Raw genomic sequence first — 19,963 nt, 5'->3', positions numbered from 1 at the left:
AAATATTATTTTTACAATTCTCTAAAAAAAAAGGTAACATAAGCAGTGATTTACAAATTATCTTATCACTTAGTTCTTTACATTTATATCATCTTACACGCTTATAGTGACCACATCTATTTAGTTTTTTAGAGATATAGTCTTAGGTACATGAAGAATAGTTATGACGATATTTTTTTTGAACAACAAACATAACAATGAATCGTCTTAATTGAATTGTTTCGCCTTTAGGTGCATATCCAAACTTAATGGACGTCTTATTAACTCGACCAAAAACTTCATTACAACACAGGATAAGAAAACTATGTTACGTATCCACCCTTACGTAATCTCAGGTACATTAGTATTATCAACCCTAGGACGTGTATAGCAGAACCCCATAAAACACCTCTCAAAAAAATATACGTTAAACCTTGCGATATAAATGTTATTATAGCAACATTTAAATACGTAAATTTTACTCCAACTGAGTGTACGCATACACCATTACATCATTACTAAGGATTCTACCTATCATTAACCATCAATATCTAACATCGAACGTAGGCACACAATGACGGATGAAACGGACCCGATTAACTGAATTAGAAACAACACTAAGTCAGTGTAAAGCGACTGAAAACGCATCTAAACAAATGAAGGGAAGACCTACAACCACCCACGGCCTGATAGAAAGTTCAAACGCCGACAATCCCGCAACACGCAGTCAGAGGCGGAGCTCACGCCACTGCCTGAGTGCATCCAGAGTAAGCAAGCTTTTTTTTTTTTTTTTTTTTTTTTTTTTTTCACTGACTTTACAGTTTATTAACAGATATAGTAAATTGTTAAGACACACGAGATTCCAACATGCAGATATGCAACTGGGAGCACTGTATGCCCCGCTACCAAAATAACAAAAATATTCATTGTTTATATTACAAGCAAACACTGAACATTCACTTGATATGAAATATCCCACAACTAAATAATATAATTTATTTACAAAGCCTTAAAAATTTGCAGCTAACTTAATGAGAACAAAAATCAATAACATCATAACACTGCCAATGTTCCCGCTCACTTTCAGCATAGAAAATATTACAACATAAATAAATTTCTCTACGAGGCACCTTTTTTTCCAAGAATTATGTCTGACGAAACATCAATCAATGTACAAAGGCTGACACCTATAAAAATCACAATTCAGTCTTTCTCTTGAGAAAGATGGTCTGTTTATACATTTTTGCCCTGATAACTGAACACAATAATATTTTATATATCACATTTTCCTCCAATTTCTGACAAATAATCCAACATAAAGTTAACATGATTGGCTTACACTTCATGCTCAGTAAGGATGAAGATCAAAAATTAAAAATAAAACAGTATTTTCTTCAGAAACAACATTCGAAATAACATTTTGCTATCAAGTATATAGGTTGATTAGAAAACCAGTATGTTTATTTTAAGTTATTTTTCAAAACAAAACCCAATTTACCTTATGTTGTAAAAAATATTATTATTATTTTTTTAAATATAAACATCAGTCTTTGATGTAACTCACAAAAATACTTTTTAACCATTCATATATTTCACAATTTCGCAGCAAAACATTCACTCACAGTCTTGTTTGATTAGTTCGTCTCTGTCTTTAGAAATATTCTGGTTTGCTTGGTCGTTCTCAAACTCCACAAAGTCGTCGAACAGACTGGGCCACGCCGCCGTGTCGTCGTACAAGCTCAAGTCCTCGTCCACGGCCTCGCAGAAGTTGAGGAACATGTTCCAGGTGTCGCGCGGGATGCCCTTGAGTTGCGCAGATCTTGTAATCAATCCCCGGACCACCCGGATTGATTACATTAGCTGGGCGAACAAATAACACGTGACCAGAGCAAAATACTAGCGAAGGCTAGTTTAGCATACAGTATTCTGTTTGTTTTGAAGAATTTAAGGTAATCTTTTTATGAAATGAAAGATTAAAAACGGTGACATATATATGTAACTTTAATCATGTATTTTTTTTTTTTTTTTTATAAATATTATTTTTACAATTCTCTAAAAAAAAAGGTAACATAAGCAGTGATTTACAAATTATCTTATCACTTAGTTCTTTACATTTATATCATCTTACACGCTTATAGTGACCACATCTATTTAGTTTTTTAGAGATATAGTCTTAGGTACATGAAGAATAGTTATGACGATATTTTTTTTGAACAACAAACATAACAATGAATCGTCTTAATTGAATTGTTTCGCCTTTAGGTGCATATCCAAACTTAATGGACGTCTTATTAACTCGACCAAAAACTTCATTACAACACAGGATAAGAAAACTATGTTACGTATCCACCCTTACGTAATCTCAGGTACATTAGTATTATCAACCCTAGGACGTGTATAGCAGAACCCCATAAAACACCTCTCAAAAAAATATACGTTAAACCTTGCGATATAAATGTTATTATAGCAACATTTAAATACGTAAATTTTACTCCAACTGAGTGTACGCATACACCATTACATCATTACTAAGGATTCTACCTATCATTAACCATCAATATCTAACATCGAACGTAGGCACACAATGACGGATGAAACGGACCCGATTAACTGAATTAGAAACAACACTAAGTCAGTGTAAAGCGACTGAAAACGCATCTAAACAAATGAAGGGAAGACCTACAACCACCCACGGCCTGATAGAAAGTTCAAACGCCGACAATCCCGCAACACGCAGTCAGAGGCGGAGCTCACGCCACTGCCTGAGTGCATCCAGAGTAAGCAAGCTTCACACCGAAGAATAATTCTTAACTGGGACCCATGTTAAGCATGTGCGGTTTCCACGAGCATACTGACGACCTAGATATACCTAGCTAAATGATCGCAAAGAGCGTGCCTACGCAGATGGACAGCCTTACTCCTAGTGAGCGAGGACTGCAAGGAAGACCGGTCGGGCGGCCCTATTTATACCCCACTAAATCTATGCCACAAGAGGCGCTACTGTCGACCTAAAAAAGGGGAAGGGAGGAGGAATGGTGGAGGGGGCACTGGTAGGTGAGGAAAGGCTGCCCGTTGGAGTGGGGGAAGTGGGACGGAGGGGAGTGATGTGCTGGGTTCGAGTCCGGTGTTGGCTACAACTTCCCCCTCCAAAGTTCCTCTTGCCAGCGAAAATGTTAAGTCTCAAAAAAGCACGTACAGGTCTCTAAAAGAGTGTTGCAAGTAGAATGTAGAAGAGAATGTTTAATAGTTGTTGATGGCTGAGACACTAGACACTATCCAAGGCTAAAACCGGCCGGGGTGAGGGTACCAAAACGACCAAACCGTCCCACAATACCCCTCTTCAGGCCGAAGTATAAGCGGGTGGCACAACTCTTGCAGATGCCCCCGAGATGCGTCGTTTAGTCGAAGCACGGCGAGGTCCAGAGATGAGGTTCCACTGGTGTCTACTCACGACACCAACACTGAGCAGTCGACGATCGGATATTTTCAACTGCAGGCAGACGAGGTACGCTCCGAGAGGATGTAGCCCAAGTCCGGGCAGAAGGCTTCGCTCGAACCCACCGCAAGATCCCACGCGACATGATTCCATAGTAGCAGCACAAGGGAAGGACGAAGGACACAGACAAGGACGATCGCGATCAACTGAAACAAGGGGGAGGAGAGAGAACAAACTGGGCACACAACATAACAGAACCTTAAAAACTAAACAACCTAATTCTACAGCCTACTCACACCGTACCTTACCTTTGAAAAAAGAATTTTAATTGAGCTACATGGGCCTTACGAAATTTCCTAGGATTATCAACACATTTTAAAAGGACTGTATTAACCCCGAGGAATCGCTCCACAATGAACGGTCCCTCATAGGGGGGTATAAGTTTAGAATTTATCTGAGAAGCAAGATTAGGAAGTTTGTAACATCTTACAAGTACCAAATCACCTACTTTATACGTATGATCAGATCTGTCTCTATTATATGACATGGCTACATCGTGGCGCGCTTTTTCCAAGTTACAGGAAACAGTATCCAACACTCGATTAAGCGAACTGGCATCTAAGCTGGAGTCGATGGGAGGAAGACCCCATTGGTTTAGGAGTGGATGGGACAAGTCTCTACCTAAGAAAGGTACACAGGGAGGGAAACCTGTCGCTGAATGAATCGATGAATTAAGCCCAATGTTTATAAATGCCAAATCGGAATCCCACAGAGTCTGATCAACCCGGTAAAAAGATGTAAGGATTCCTTTCAAGACCTTATTAACACGCTCCACCATATTGCCCTGAGGGAAATATGGCGAACTATACACAGGTTTGACCGACCACTGAAAGGTAAAATTCTTGTACACAGAGGACTGAAAGTATGGGGCATTATCAGACACTATTATGTTTGGAGGTCCGAATAACTTAAACACATTATCTGTCAAACTCTTAACTATGGTTTCTGCTTTCATATTGCGAAGGGGCAGTAATATTACAAATTTAGTGAATATATCAATAACCACTAGCACACATATGTTTCCTTTTTTTGAACGAGACAACGGGCCGAAAATATCAACGTGAATACAGTGCCAAGGAGCAATGGGAGGGTCGGCGACATAAAGGCCTTTTTTGGCATTGTGGGGAGGCTTCGACATTTGACAATCAACACAAGTTCTAACATATCCTCTAATATCTTGTTTCATTTCGGGCCAGAAAAAATGTTTTGAAATACGTTGGATGGTTTTCTCGATGCCTAGATGGCATCCTATGGCAGAAGCATGGAAATAACACATGATCATAGGACGTAACGCCTTGGGAACAACTGCCTTTTTTGCCTTTCCTATCTTACCCGTAAAATATATTAAGCCTTGGTCGATGATATATGGAACATTTCTCTTACTATGCAAATCCTTCCTAATCGCTAGACATAGGGAATCTTCATCTTGATATTGACGGATGTTTAAATATGATTCTGGGAATAACTGAAAGGCGTGTATCTGAGCCATAATACTATTATTTTCTTTTTTAATTTCAAATTCATCGGGGTTGAACATGCGTGAAAGCGTGTCGGCAACAATATTATCTTTACCAGGTATATGATGAATATTAAACCGAAATTTGGATAGGCGTAGGATCCATCTGCCTAGTTTACCTAACTGATGGGGATGATTGAATAACCAGCTTAGGGCTTGGTTATCTGTGTATAGGTCAAATTCTCGATTATCCACATATGACTCAAATTTTTCTAAGGCAAAAAGACAGGCTAGGGCTTCTTTCTCATATACACCGAACTGACGTTCAGTCTCCGACAGTGTCCTACTGGCAAATGCTATCGGTCTCAAATTACCCTGCTCAACATGTCCCAGAACTGCCCCTACCGCTACACTAGAGGCATCCACCTGGACAGCGAAAGTTTTACTGAAGTCAGGAAGTATCAAGACCGGTGGTGACGTTATTAGGTTTTTTAACTTTTGAAAGGCCTCCTCTTGTTCGTCACCCCATGTAAAGCTGACATTCTTTTTTCTTAAATGGTTTAAAGGAGCACACACTGTAGCATAATTTTGAATAAACCTAGCATAATAACCAATTAGCCCTAAAAAACGTTGAACACCCTTAATATTAATTGGTCTGGGAAAATGAATGATAGGTGCTATTTTATCCGGATTCATATGCAATTCACCCTGGTGCAAAACGTAGCCCAAAAACATAACTGAAGTTTTACCCCATTCCACCTTTTTTGGATTTATCGTGAGGTTGGCCGCTCTTAATCTATTTAAAACTTCAGTAACATGGGTGATATGCTCTTTCATGGAGTTGCTATAAATAATAATATCATCAATATAGTTGAATACGAATTTGTATTTTATATCTGCCAGGATGTGATCAATGACTCTACTCATGGCTTGACTTCCAAATGTGACTCCCATGGGTAATCTATTAAATTCAAAGTGCCCGAAAGGAGTGGAGAAGGCAGTATATCTTCTACAAGCAGGGTGAAGTAAAATCTGGTGAAAGCTGTTGTTTAAATCTATTGTAGAAAAATATTTTGCTTTACCTAAATGCTGAAGAGCGCACTCTACTGTCGGAAGAGGGTAGACATCCTGGTAAACTATTTTCTTATTGAGCGGAATATAATTATGAGCAAGGCGCCAACTTACACCGTCTTTCTTGCGTACAAGGAAAGTAGGAGTGCTGAAGTCGGAAGTCGAAGGCACAATAACATTCTCCTTAATAAGTTTATCAATAATTTCACGCATGGCCTGTAACTTAGGCGGAGACGCTTGATAGCACTTACTGCGGACTGGTATTTCATCACGTAGGTAAAACCGGTATGGAAGGACATCGCACTTCCCAATCCTTTTAGTAATAACGTCAGGATACTGGGCGATCACTTCATCTAGTTTACATCTCGGTATTTCACTGTCTACATCAGGACATACAAACACGGTGTCCTCTTGCTGTCTGGCGTGCAACGGAATTTTGTAAGTGGGCGCGAAGTCAAAACATAATTCATGATGACTCAAATCAATCACAGCTCGGGCATGACTTAAAAAATCCAGACCGATAATGAATTCAGGAGATATGCCATCCACCACAGCAAAACTCCATGACCAGGAAAAGTGTTTCAATTTTATGTGTAAAATCACAGACTTGTCTGACGAAATAACGTTACCGTTAGCCACACACATATTTATAGGTTGCTGTATAAAAGACGTAGACGAAAAGCATTTCATTTTCATGAGAGCATTCACAAATTGTTGACTCACCACAGATCGGGTAGCGCCCGTATCAATTAATGCGGGAAAAAAAAAGTCTTTGAGTTTAACTTGTACCTAATGTAAACACGGATTTTGACAAGAGGCTTTACGAAGGAACCGACGGCGACGACCTCTTTTACGCCCCGTCAAAACCGGTTTTCCGGACACGCAGCCCGGTAGTGTCCCTCCTTTTTACACTTAAAACAAGTTCTGTTGTGAAAGTCTACCCTAGGAGCTTGACAATCGGTTACAGCATGGCCGAATTGAGTGCAGTTCGCGCACCGGCGGTGAGAATATTGTGTCCCCGACTGTACCTGATGACGCGGTGTGTCTGCCGCCGGACTGCGCGCCGTAGTCTGGGCTACAGGAGGACTTACATTAGCCATAGGTGGAGGCCCCTTCTGGGTGACAACAACATTAGTGTTAAGATTGGATGTAAGGCGTTTTGGTGTAACGTTCTTATGCTCATCCTTACTATATGATGTATTGAACTCGTTACCGCATGTGAATCTGCTTTGAGCATGAATGCGAGTGTCAACAGCAATCGCCCATTTACGTAACTCCTCAAAAGAATGAGGAAGAGACAACATACTTGACAAACTAATGGCGACCGGCGAAACGTTGCCCATTATCAACTCCACGAGTTCACTTTCCTTAAAATGAAACCCCAGAACCAAGGCATAAGCTATCACACTATCTATAAACTGAGACACACTTTCAACTGGTGACTGTAAACGTAATACGTAATCTCGTTTACACTGTTCCATGACAAGAGGAGGACAAACAGCCTGAAGGACTGAATGTTTAAATTCAGCATATGATTGCCTCTGCACTATCGCCTCCGTTAAAGTATTTACGTAAACCCCTGCGCATTTCGTTAATAATCCCTTTAGGAAGATATCTTGTGAAATCAATTGCAACTTGTGTAGGCGATCCGCCTCTAAAAAGAAATCTAACACCTTTTTAGGATGGTTGCTATCCAGCAATGGTAGACATTTTAATGTAGAAAAGAACAGTTTGGGAGCATACGGATCTGTAAACTCACTTACTGCGGGAACCTTGGGAGAGAAGGCACCGGCTGGGTTGCCAGACGTTTCAACTATGGACGCGCGTAAATGCGCGACCAGACGGGCTCGCAACTCCGTTACGGTTTCCGCACCGTCAGTACTCACGTCGTTCTCCGATAGGTATTGGATGAGTTCAGGCTTATGAAGCCTATAAACCCATCCAACACCGTCTCCACGATCCGATGTAGCCATGAAAAAGAAGAAACAAACAGATTACTGCTGCGGACAGCAGAGTAGCGCAGATCTTGTAACCAATCCCCGGACCACCCGGATTGATTACATTAGCTGGGCGAACAAATAACACGTGACCAGAGCAAAATACTAGCGAAGGCTAGTTTAGCATACAGTACTCTGTTTGTTTTGAAGAATTTAAGGTAATCTTTTTATGAAATGAAAGATTAAAAACGTGACATATATATGTAACTTTAATCATGTATTTTTTTTTTTTGACATATATAAATATTATTTTTTACAATTCTCTAAAATAAAAAGGTAACATAAGCAATGATTTACAAATTATCTTATCACTTAGTTCTTTACATTTATATCATCTTACACGCTTATAGTGACCACATCTATTAAGTTTTTTAGAGATATAGTCTTAGGTACATGAAGAATAGTTATGACGATATTTTTTTGAACAACAAACGTAACAATGAATCGTCTTACTTGAATTGTTTCGCCTTTAGGTGCATATCCAAAATTAATGGACGTCTTATTAACTCGACCAAAAACTTCATTACAACACAGGATAAGAAAACTATGTTACGTATCCACCCTTACGTAATCTCAGGTACATTAGTATTATCAACCCTAGGACGTGTATAGCAGAACCCCATAAAACACCTCTCAAAAGAATATACGTTAAACCTTGCGATATAAATGTTATAATAGCAACATTTAAATACGTAAATTTTACTCCAACTGAGTGTACGCATACACCATTACATCATTACTAAGGATTCTATCTATCATTAACCATCAATATCTAACATCGAACGTAGGCACACAATGACGGATGAAACGGACCCGATTAAGTGAATTAGAAACAACACTAAGTCAGTGTAAAGCGACTGAAAACGCATCTAAACAAATGAAGGGAAGACCTACAACCACCCACGGCCTGATAGAAAGTTCAAACGCCGACAATCCCGCAACACGCAGTCAGAGGCGGAGCTCACGCCACTGCCTGAGTGCATCAGAGTAAGCAAGCTTCACACCGAAGAATAATTCATAACTGGGACCCATGTTAATCATGTGCGGTTTCCACGAGCAAACAGACGACCTAGATATACCTAGCTAAATGATCCCAAAGAGCGTGCCTACGCAGATGGACAGCCTTACTCCTAGTGAGCGAGGACTGCGAGGAAGACCGGTCGGGCGGCCCTATTTATACCCCACTAAATCTATGCCACAAGAGGCGCTACTGTCGACCTAAAAAAAGGGGAAGGGAGGAGGAATGGTGGAGGGGGCACTGGTAGGTGAGGAAAGGCTGCCCATTGGAGTGGGGGAAGTGGGACGGAGGGGAGTGATGTGCTGGGTTCGAGTCCGGTGTTGGCTACAGCTTTGTAACTGCATGATCGTTGTTTTATTTTTCGTCTTTCTTTGTTATTTCCAGTAAATTACTAATGTGTTTCATAAATCGTTTAAAATTTTTTGCTATGTTACTTCACTTATTTTATCTAAAAGCGTGGCTACAGGTAGGAAAAATCTGGGAAAACTGAAAAAAGTTCAGGGAATTTTGTAACGTTAAGGAAAAATGGGAAAATGTCAGGGAAATTTGTGCATTGCATTAAAAAAAATTTAAGTTAGTGCTTTTTTGGTTTTTTATAGTAAATATGCCCATGTTTCGAAACTGTAAATTCCTCGTTTACGCCTCAGATTTCTCATGTAGGCCTTATAAAATTAATTTTTTGTTTTTGAATTTTTCAAAAAAAAAAGTTTTAGCATGTCTTTAAAGCTTGAACATGCTGGAAATAGAGAAGTGCAAAGGATGAAAAATACTACGAAAATGTGTTTGTGTGTGTGTGCATGTGTGTGTGTGCATGTGTGCATGTGTGAGTGTGTGAGTGTGTGAGTGTGTGTGAGTGTGTGTGTGTGTGTGTGTGAGTGTGTGAGTGAGTGTGTGAGTGTGAGTGTGTGAGTGTGTGAGTGAGTGAGTGTGAGTGAGTGAGTGAGTGTGAGTGAGTGTGTGTGTGTGTGTGTGAAGTTTTTACAAATTCGAAGTTGTGAATGAAATTGAATGTGTTTCATGTAGTTAACAATTTTGATGGTGTAAAATTGATAAAATAAACCTGATGGATAGCAGTTATTTCATTATTTTTTTAATGTTACCCTACATGGAAGCTAGTGATGTTTTAGTAAGTGCGCTCATTTTTTACATGGTTCATTTTGTTGAAAATTTTTATATTTACTGCATATATGTGGATTCCAGTGTTCATTTCAGTGAATGTTAATAGTAAGCGTCTTTTTAAAACACAATGTAATAATTTGGTGGAAACATTACTTATGTTATTTTGTCAGATTTGTCTACAGTAAGTATGGAAATATAATAGCAGCTTGATTTCCACAAGTCAAATATTGAACAACAAGAATGCGTATTATTTTTTTATTGCATGGTTTAAATATAAATAGCACATGTATGAAGGGTAGTTAATTAGAAAATAAATATTTTGGTACTAGTGCATTTTTTGTGAGTTAGAAAATTTTAGCAAGCAGCACAAAGTTGTATACTTGCTCATATAGTACGTAAATCATTGTGTAATGAATCATATATGCTCTCAAAACTAGAGTTAAAAATTAATTAATTAAATAAATCTCTCTATGGAGCAGTTCTCTAGTTATTTTCTTGAACTTAAGATAAAATTATCCTTTCTTAGAGAGTTTTATAGTGCTTTAAGTACAGGATACATCAAAGACTGTGTTCCTTATTTACATTGGGTATAGTAAATGAATTATATAATTAAATTCAAGTAAATATGTAGATGTTAACAAATGAATTTAACTATAAGATGCACAAATGGCATAAATATTTTGCTTCCTTTCTGTAGATGTTAGTAATTTTTGTGGAAAACATCTGTTAGACCCTGTAACATTTTAATGTACTTTTATTTTCATCACAAATATGGCCAAACACTTAGTTTGAGGCAGGGCCAGATTTTTGTGTTATAACCATAGTTTCTGCAAAGCCAGTTAAAAAATAATAATTATGCAATGTAGAAATTACTTGGGAAAAAATTTTATAAGTATTTACGCCCTGTACCACAAATGTCATGTTTTTTTTTTTGACGTGAGAACGTCTAATAAATCGATGAACGCCGGCTGCACGCACAAAAAAGTGTCCCGTTACGCACATTGTTCCATTACGCTGTGTCCCGTTATACTCATTGTTCCGTTATGCTGTCTGCGAGTGCAGTAATAATAGGTTATGTTACAACTGACTAAAAATTTATGGTGATTCATATAATTGATGATAGATATTTGATTACAATTTATTTATATGAAAACATGTTCATAATTATATTTAAACTTTATAGCTAAACGCCAGTTTTTAAAATTAATTACAAGTCATCTACACGTGAACTGTTTCGTCGACTGTTTATAAAGTGAAGTGAAAAGTTAGTGTGGTTTTCATTGCGTATTACAACAACAATTTTGGCAATAAAGGTTAATTATTCTTGCATTGTAAAAATCTGATTACTAGTATAATTTAAAGTATTTATTCTTTTATTATTAAAATAAAAATGATTCAATTTTATTCATAAAAGTATGCAATCATTTCATCAATGTTTTGTTATGACGTCACGTTAAACTATCGTCCGTAAACCAACTTTACAGACAACCAATTTTTTTTTTCCTTCAACATTTTATTTTTTAGTTACGATATTTTCTATGATTATTATTTTTAATGCAAGTTGAGCAAGTAACTTCACATTTTTTTTTGTGAATTCTTTTAAAGTATTACCTTACATGATACGTAGTAGCTATCTTGATTTAATTTATGGTGCCGAAAAACCAAAATTTTATTTCGGGGAAATGTCAGGTTTTTTTTGTAGCCACCCTGTGCAAGGGTGCAATTTAACAACAAGGTTAACTATTGCCATAAGTACCAAAACTTAATGAAAAATTATTTTTGAGTATAAGTAGAGTTGTTTTCCACCATCTTTTCTTAAGTTCTTTTAGCAGTCCGTACCACTGACTAGCCAGATTATACGACTGTTACATACATGGAACACTTAAAGAAATTTGCTAATGCTGTTTATAAGTCCCATATAAATTTGCTATCTATATATATAGTTTTTTTAATTGAATAAACTCTCTCAAAAACAGTTCTAGGTTTTAACTGTTTTTGTTCTTCCTGACCGAAAATAAACTAAGCACAATGGCAGCATCTTCTGACCAAGATATTGTCTATAGAGCATCCCACTCTTAGATTGCAGTGTGGAAGTAAATGGGCGCATTCTCTCTCTCTCTCTAACATACGCCGATTGCCGTTAGCACTGGCCTTGTTTCTTCGTGCGTTGTTGCCAAATATCAAACAAAATTAAAATTTTAATTTTTGGACCAAGCTTTTTTTCATATTGTATAGCATCGAAATACGCATCAGTCTGAGGGCGTACCGGTGTTGAGGATGGAAATACTGGTGGAAAATAATGTGCGCCACCACGTGAGTGGGCACGTGGACCCGGCTTGAAACTCTAACTCAGGGCGTTACATGGCCCGTGTGCGGCGAGATATTAGCCCTCCTGACTTAACGCAACGTCTGTCCCTAACTAAGCCCACTCTCAGCGTCGGGCATGCTTCTAATTACCGCAGTGGGCTCTCAGGGCGTCCCACACGCTGCTGACCAGGTGAAGGACCCATGTGGCCCCCCGAACACAAAAACACTTGACTCAATTAAGTTGGTTTTTATTACTCACGTTACACACCCTTACACAATCCTCCCTTGATACTGCTATAAAACGCCCGAGGCACGAATCGAATTGGGTGAGGAGGCGAACCACGCACGTGGTCGCCTCAAGCCGTTACTTAATACACAGATGATCGAAAACTCCGTAGAGTAAATAATTATTAATTAAGCAGTCTCTCCGACCGAGAGAGGCCCTGAGGATATAAAGAAAACGATTTGGATAAATTACTTAACAGAACTACTTCTCGGTGAAACAACGGTGATGTCCTCGGCTTCCTTAGTCAACCATGTATTTCCTTAGACACGCATTTCTGAAAACCAGCCTGCCAGTTAGTATCGCGTCTCGCGACGAAGCAACGCGTTGTGTCCGGTGACTCGTTACAGTTATAATTTTGACAAAAAAATTATATATTAACATACGTGATTTTATTTTCTACATTTATTTTTATTACGTACATATAAAATATGTAAGTTAGAACACCGAAAAGAAATTATATCGGTAGGCTACGCGGGAAGGAGCGCAAGATTGTGTTGAATGTATTTGAGTATTTTTCAAAAAATATGAGTGTGTGCAATGCAATTAAGGAAGCTTACCATTCTTCTGGTCAGCTCTGTGCTACTCTTATGGAAGGGGTAACAACATTGGTCAGTGGTAGCGATAGTGATTAAAAGGTATGTGATGTTATTAATTTCTTAATCAAGTTAACGTTACATTTATCGTATAAATTCCTATGAATGAAATGTGTGTGAACAGATTCTTGTTGTAAGTTAAAGTTAAAAAAAATTCCTTATCGGCACAGCCTAAAGGCGCAGGAAGATTTTGATGATTATATTTCGTTACATTAGAACAAAAAGGGATTTTTATATCCTTAAACCCATATTTTTTTTCTTCCCCTTGCAGTAATGGTTGTTACAAAATATATTTTAATCGAATCTTGAACATATGTAAAATGTATCAAATAAATACGAAGGAATTTAATAGCGATGATGGTACAAAATTTTGAATTATTTTTCTATCCTTCTCAACACCAAGCATCTTATCAAACATTGTTTTTGACAAAGTTTTTGAAAATAATTATGATATTTACGAACAATTTAAACAGATTTGATAAGGTGTCTACTAAGGCAGTTACGTTTTTTTGTCCGGTGAAAATATTTTTCGAACCCATATAGTTATGGCTGGTCGTATCAAAAATTTATTTAGAAAACATTTTTTGGCATTAGGTACTCCCGAGTTATCATACGTTAAAACGGATGCGTTATTATTCATATTATGGGAGTTGTTGCGATTTTTCTGTTTGTCAAAAAATCTTCCCCATTTTGACCCAATTGTTCGGATTTTTCCCATAACTACTCGACCGAGAATTTCCATTACCATATTTTATTTATCATTTTGGACATGACTTGTCCAAAAATACGGCATTTATCGGGCCCATGAAAATGTGATAATATATATGGGATTTTTAGAACATAAAAGAAAACTATAAGAAATTTTTGTCTACAATAGGTAGTTTTTATTTGAAATTTACATAAAAGTGGCATTATTACAAATTTATATGTGTAATAGTATAAAAATTATAAATTACGATATTATTTCTTAAAATGCTTCTTGTTCGATCCGAATTACAAAGACACACATCTCCTGAAATTCGTAATGTGTTAGAGATTTGGCAACAGCGCGCGCCATAAGCCGTGTACTGCAATCTAAGAGTGGGACGGGCTATAGATTATTTACAAAAAACATCACACAAACAAAGTTTGCTGCTTCTAAAATAGTTTTCTTTTAATTGGTACTGAAAAATCTCAACAAAAAAGAAGTTACCGGGGACAGAAATAACTTCCTGTGTCCCTTACGACACACGGTACAACCAAAGGACTCCGTCCTCAGTACGACGACAAAACAAATTATGTTTGCCTTAATGCTACATACATACTACATTAAATACTTTCTTTTTGAGCCATCACTCGACCCTGACCTTTTGTTACCACAACCAAACCACGACTAGTGGATGACCTTACTACTTCAATCCATTAAGGAACACTAATTCACAAAACATCGTCAAAAAAATAATACCAATCCTGGCACACACATATATATAATCGATACACATATATATAATACATGAAAAATCTCTACACCCATATATTTGGGGTACTTTCCCTTCTCTGTCTCTGTAAAACATGTAGATAAATAAACAATGAAAAATGTAGTAACTTTGAAGCACTTGACAAGAAATTATAATGTAATTTACAGTAGATAAGTAATTTGTATTATAGGATTTTATTACATCTATCTAAAGAAGGAAAAAGGTAGCATTACAATTATTGTGTTTATAATGGGCCTGGAATACACCACTGCACACATGCAGTGACCCATATAAGAGTGGTTTTTTTTTTGTTTTTTTTTTTAATTTGTCAAACCTTTTGTGAACTTAGGATAAGTCTTATTTTATTTTTGGTAATATTTATTTCCTTTCTTCTCTCTCTCTCTCTCCTTTTTTTTTACTTAACATTTTCACCACCAGTAATAATAAACAGTAGACACGACCAAAAACTATTACTTTGCATAATCCTACCAATAAACTATTTTGAACGTGGAAGAAACTAGACTAGCAGAGGATGGTGCCGGAAGACAAGGCTATGGCACAGTGATAAAAGGCAGGAATTCAAGCAGTTTAAATCACAAATCCCGTGATGCAAGCAGTATGGCTTGCCCATGCTTATCTGTAAAGCTTGGAGGAAATACGAAAGAAATTGACCAATTGCAATAAAATGCCATGCTAGAGAGATGAGGCAGTTAGAGACAAAAAAAGTTAAACTGTTTAGTGAATCTAAGAAAGAGGTAGAATTAATATATATTAGCACATAAAAGATGTCTAAATGAAGTAGTAGTTTTGCGAACTTGTAATTTACGAACAAAGTATTTTCTTAAAATTTTAATTGTGTACAAGTTACATATAACTGAAGGTACTATTACTTCGAAGTGAGTGACTGAAATACTTTAAAATTTTATGATGTGAATTGTTAAATTTGAGAAATAGTTGGATGTTTTAAAACTTACTTTTAAAATCATATTTGCAGAAAATTGAGGTCATCAGATGTAAAAGTAGCAATGTCCCAAAATATACTTAACAATTTTAACTCTTCAGTTTATTAATTATTGCAAAAGAATTTGAGTTGCTTGTTTTACTTCTAATGTCTTCTTGGAAAATCTTATATGAATATGCATAGTGACAAGAAGCATTCCTAAGAGATTAAAAACAAAAGAGGAATTCTTATGGTTCTTTTGAACGTAACACATACATGACATCAATTAATAAACTGGCATGTTAAATTTATTATATTGCCCAATTTTTTTTCATTAAGACTTGTTTTTCAAGAATGGAAGGCAAAAAAAATGTGAAACTTCTTTTTTGAGGAGGTTACAATTTTTGAGCATTACGAAAATTCGATCATATGAGGGGAATAGTTAGGTACATGGTAGGGGAAACGGTAAAGGCGGCGACGCTACTCCAATGCATGCTATGGCGGTCAAATGGGAAGATGGTGAGGAGGGTGGAGATAGGTACGTAGCGTAGCATGCTATAGGCTAGTTGTTACGGCCGGAAGGGGATACGGCAGAGGAGAGGTAGAAATGACACAGCAGTGATGCTACGGCATTCTGGTGATGCTGCTTGTGTTTGTCTAGGCCTATTTTTTTTATATAGATAATACCCGCATCCTTACTATTCTCCATTATTAACTCTTGTTCAATAAAAAAAATACTAATAATTGATCTCTATCCATACCAAATGAGCAAGAAGTTTCACTTCTGTCGTGCGTGGACTCCATGTATACACTTTTTTTTTTTAAGTCCAGGGCCTTTAAAACCTGGAAATAACCAGGAATTTAAACAACTTGTTCAACAATCTAAAATTAAATTACTGTGTGAAAACATTCATTGGCCGCATTGTTTACGTAATAAGGCTCGGGCATAATAATAATAATAATAATTGCAAAATAATAATTTTATTAATATGAAAGGTATGTTTCTTTTAAAATAAAATTTAAAAAATTGTCAACTTAACATCTTCTATTTTAAAAATAATTTTGAAACTTTTAATGTAAATCCCGATATTGTTGCCTGCCAATATTTTCTAACAAAATTACTAACACAAATGCATCCTGATAGGCGCAAGGGAAACTATCCCTGAGAGCTTCAGGCTTTTCTCGTTAGAGCGCTTCTGCTGACATGAAGGATGGCATAATATAAACGTTGGCTGAAACACTCGGGGTGTAGAGATATTTCTGAATATTATAAAATAAACCACTGAACTATATTAAATGGGCTAAAGTAAATACACAATAAAGGAAGTAAATAACTTTAAGGAAGTTTGTTGATTCATCCCATTATTAGTTTGTTGCATTGTGCCTCTACCATTGTGAGCTCATGGAAATAATTTCACATAAATGAAACAAATTGCTACTTTGAATTTATGACCACTCTACTTCAAATGATGCAGTAATATATAGGCATAACTATGCAAATCAAACAGGTTTAGGGGCGGGTGTACTGACTTAAGCAAACAGCTCTTCATAACATTTACAACCCTCACCAGAAAATGACCTGTTTCAAAGTTATAGCACCAAAACAAAATAATTATATCCAAAACACACTAATGAAGCTCTTCTGCTATTCTTTGCTACGTTACATTGAGACTTTATAAAATGACTTCTCTGAAAATGTTTATCAACCATTTTTTTAACCGTAAGTCTTAACAATTTAAAAAAAAAAAATTGTACTTTTGTCTACATACTGGCCTTGTCACCCTAATTCTTTCCAGGATGAAAAAGTATTCATTTTTATTTATGATGGCAATCATTTAAGAAACTGTGCCTTAAATGTCTGAAACAAAATTGTACGTGTAGTTCCATATATCCTACACACAAACAAATTTCTATTAATGATGTAGTTGGCATGGCCTTGAGACGAAAGCCAATACCCACTAAATGAATCCATGTTACTGATGTCTAATCAATTTTTAAGGTGTTAATGAATGACCCATTAAAAAATCCGGAAAGTTCTGGCAGTGGATTAGTTCTTTTTGGGACACATTGATTAAAATTAACCCTAATTCTAAACACTCGTAGGGTTTTTAATTAAATACCTGACACATGCATGTTTCCTATTGTGTACAAATCACCCATGTATATATGCATGTGCGAAAATCTGTATCTGAGATGGAGGGAGGGTTGCCACCCCATGATCTACGCCCATGCGTATATGTAATGGTAGGCTGGATATTTTTTGTTTGTAATTTTTTTATAAATTAGCTGTCAAATCGTGGCTTTATCATACCAAATTTAAAAAATAAATATGTATAGGTATTAGTGATGGGTCAATTCCTGTTTTTTTCCGGTTCTCGGTTCGGTACCAGTTCTTAAAAATCTGTTCTCGGTTCTGACTTAAACAATAAAATAAATATTATTCACACATTATTTATGAGGTGTTTTAAGTAATAAACTATTTATTGTTTTGGCTACAAAAAAAGCACTGTTTCAAGCTACAGTAAACACACCAACCTTTTAAAAATGTAATATGTAATAATAACAAAATAAATTCGAAATAATATAGAGAACACTTAATAAAACTAAAATTTAGTATATCTATCTAGTAATTACCTCAAGAAATCTACATACACCCTCCTTTAAAACATAGGAATAAAAAGAAAATGTTACAATAATGGAAATAAATACAATGATGGTGAACTTTCAAAGAATTAAACTATTAAAAGGTCCATCAAACTTATTGCCTACATTGAATTCAATTTGTTTGCACAGTCAACAGTAAATTACTGCCACACGTCTGATGCCATTTCTTTCACAATTTGCTCTATTTGGCCAGAATAATTATACTTTAGAAGTGTCAACAAGCATTTTGTTTGACCAGCCAATAGTAAAATACATCTACACATCCATACACCACTTTACTATATAAAAAAAAACTTTCCCCTTTAAAGCAATCCCGTTTACCTAAAAGAGAAAGTTACTAGCCATTACGCTAGATGGCTGCAGATGCAGTGAACTAACAGTCCAAAGCACTGCACAAAAAGCATAAAATTTTAGAATGCCGAAAATTATTACGGAAAATTTTAAATCAATCATTAATTCTATTAAACAAATATTCTGTGGAATTTTGCACTTTTAATTGTTCTTTATACACCAGTCACCCTTACTTAGGTGTCAACGACTCAATTAACTACCTATTTTTAAAAACAAATTGAAACAAACATTGCGTCTTTCTATTCTCACATCTCTGCTGAGGCACGTTATAGAGTTTCACACATCTATGAACTTTATACATCTATGGCACCTTCAACTGTTATGTTTTGATTGTATAATGCACTTTGTTTACAGATGTGACGAGAACATTAAATATTTTCACGTGTAATTTATTTTATAGTTAGAGATGAATATTATTACACAGAAGTCCAAAAAAATAATTTATATGTGAATTGAATGTGAGTTGAGCCATTTCATGCTGTTGTAGTGAAGGACTATTTTCGAAAAGGGTTTTGCTATACTGCCGGTACCGGTACTGGCACCGACATTTTAGCTGCGGTTCTCGGTGCCGGTTAAAATGCTGAGAACCGTAGGAACCGAGAACCGGTACCAACCCATCCCTAATAAGTACAGTAGAACCCTGTTATAATGTTCCTGCATATAATGTTTTCCTGCTTATAATGTCATATTTTTAAAGTCCCAATATTTCCCCCATAAGGACAATGTATTTATTTCCTGCATATAACGTTCATAAATAGTGTAATTTCCTGCTTATAATGTTTGCTTTCTAACATTTAATAAATTGAGAAAAAATGTTTTAAAACCAAATTATTCCAACTTTTACGATAAAAAGTTTCCTTTATGTATGTTTATGTTTACAATCACTGCCATACAATACATGAAGTTTGTTAAAATACAATTTTATGCAATATACTGAAGGTACACAATGTTCATAGTTATGTATAAGTTGGCACCCTTAGTCAACTCTTCTCTTCCTTGCCATTCTAGTGGGTATTCAGATGCACGTACATAGTCCTACGATATTTAAGTTGCCAACCATTGAGCGAGGGCCTAACTAAAAGTGTTTTCTATTGCTTACAAATAATTTTTTTTTCATTCATACGTAGGAATCCCAAAATTAAACATTTTCAGGTGGCGAAGGAGTAGACGTTCTCACTCTTAATGTTGTCATCATGAATCGTGAGACAATTTTACAAAAAATGTGGCAG

At 36.3% G+C, this 19,963-nt stretch overlaps 1 protein-coding gene across 2 annotated transcripts in view; it reads left to right on the top strand.

Annotated features, from left to right (window-relative positions):
* The window catches only part of LOC134529433 (GAS2-like protein 1), a 107,976-nt gene that overhangs the window by 74,043 nt on the left and 13,970 nt on the right, over window positions 1–19,963 (top strand). The gene's annotated exons all lie outside the window — the stretch shown is intronic.

This window comes from Bacillus rossius, chromosome 2 (genome assembly GCF_032445375.1).
Source record: "Bacillus rossius redtenbacheri isolate Brsri chromosome 2, Brsri_v3, whole genome shotgun sequence".
Taxonomy (NCBI): domain Eukaryota; kingdom Metazoa; phylum Arthropoda; class Insecta; order Phasmatodea; family Bacillidae; genus Bacillus; species Bacillus rossius.
The sequence above is the reverse complement of the archived record's forward strand: the minus strand, read 5'-3'. Positions and strand labels throughout refer to the sequence as shown.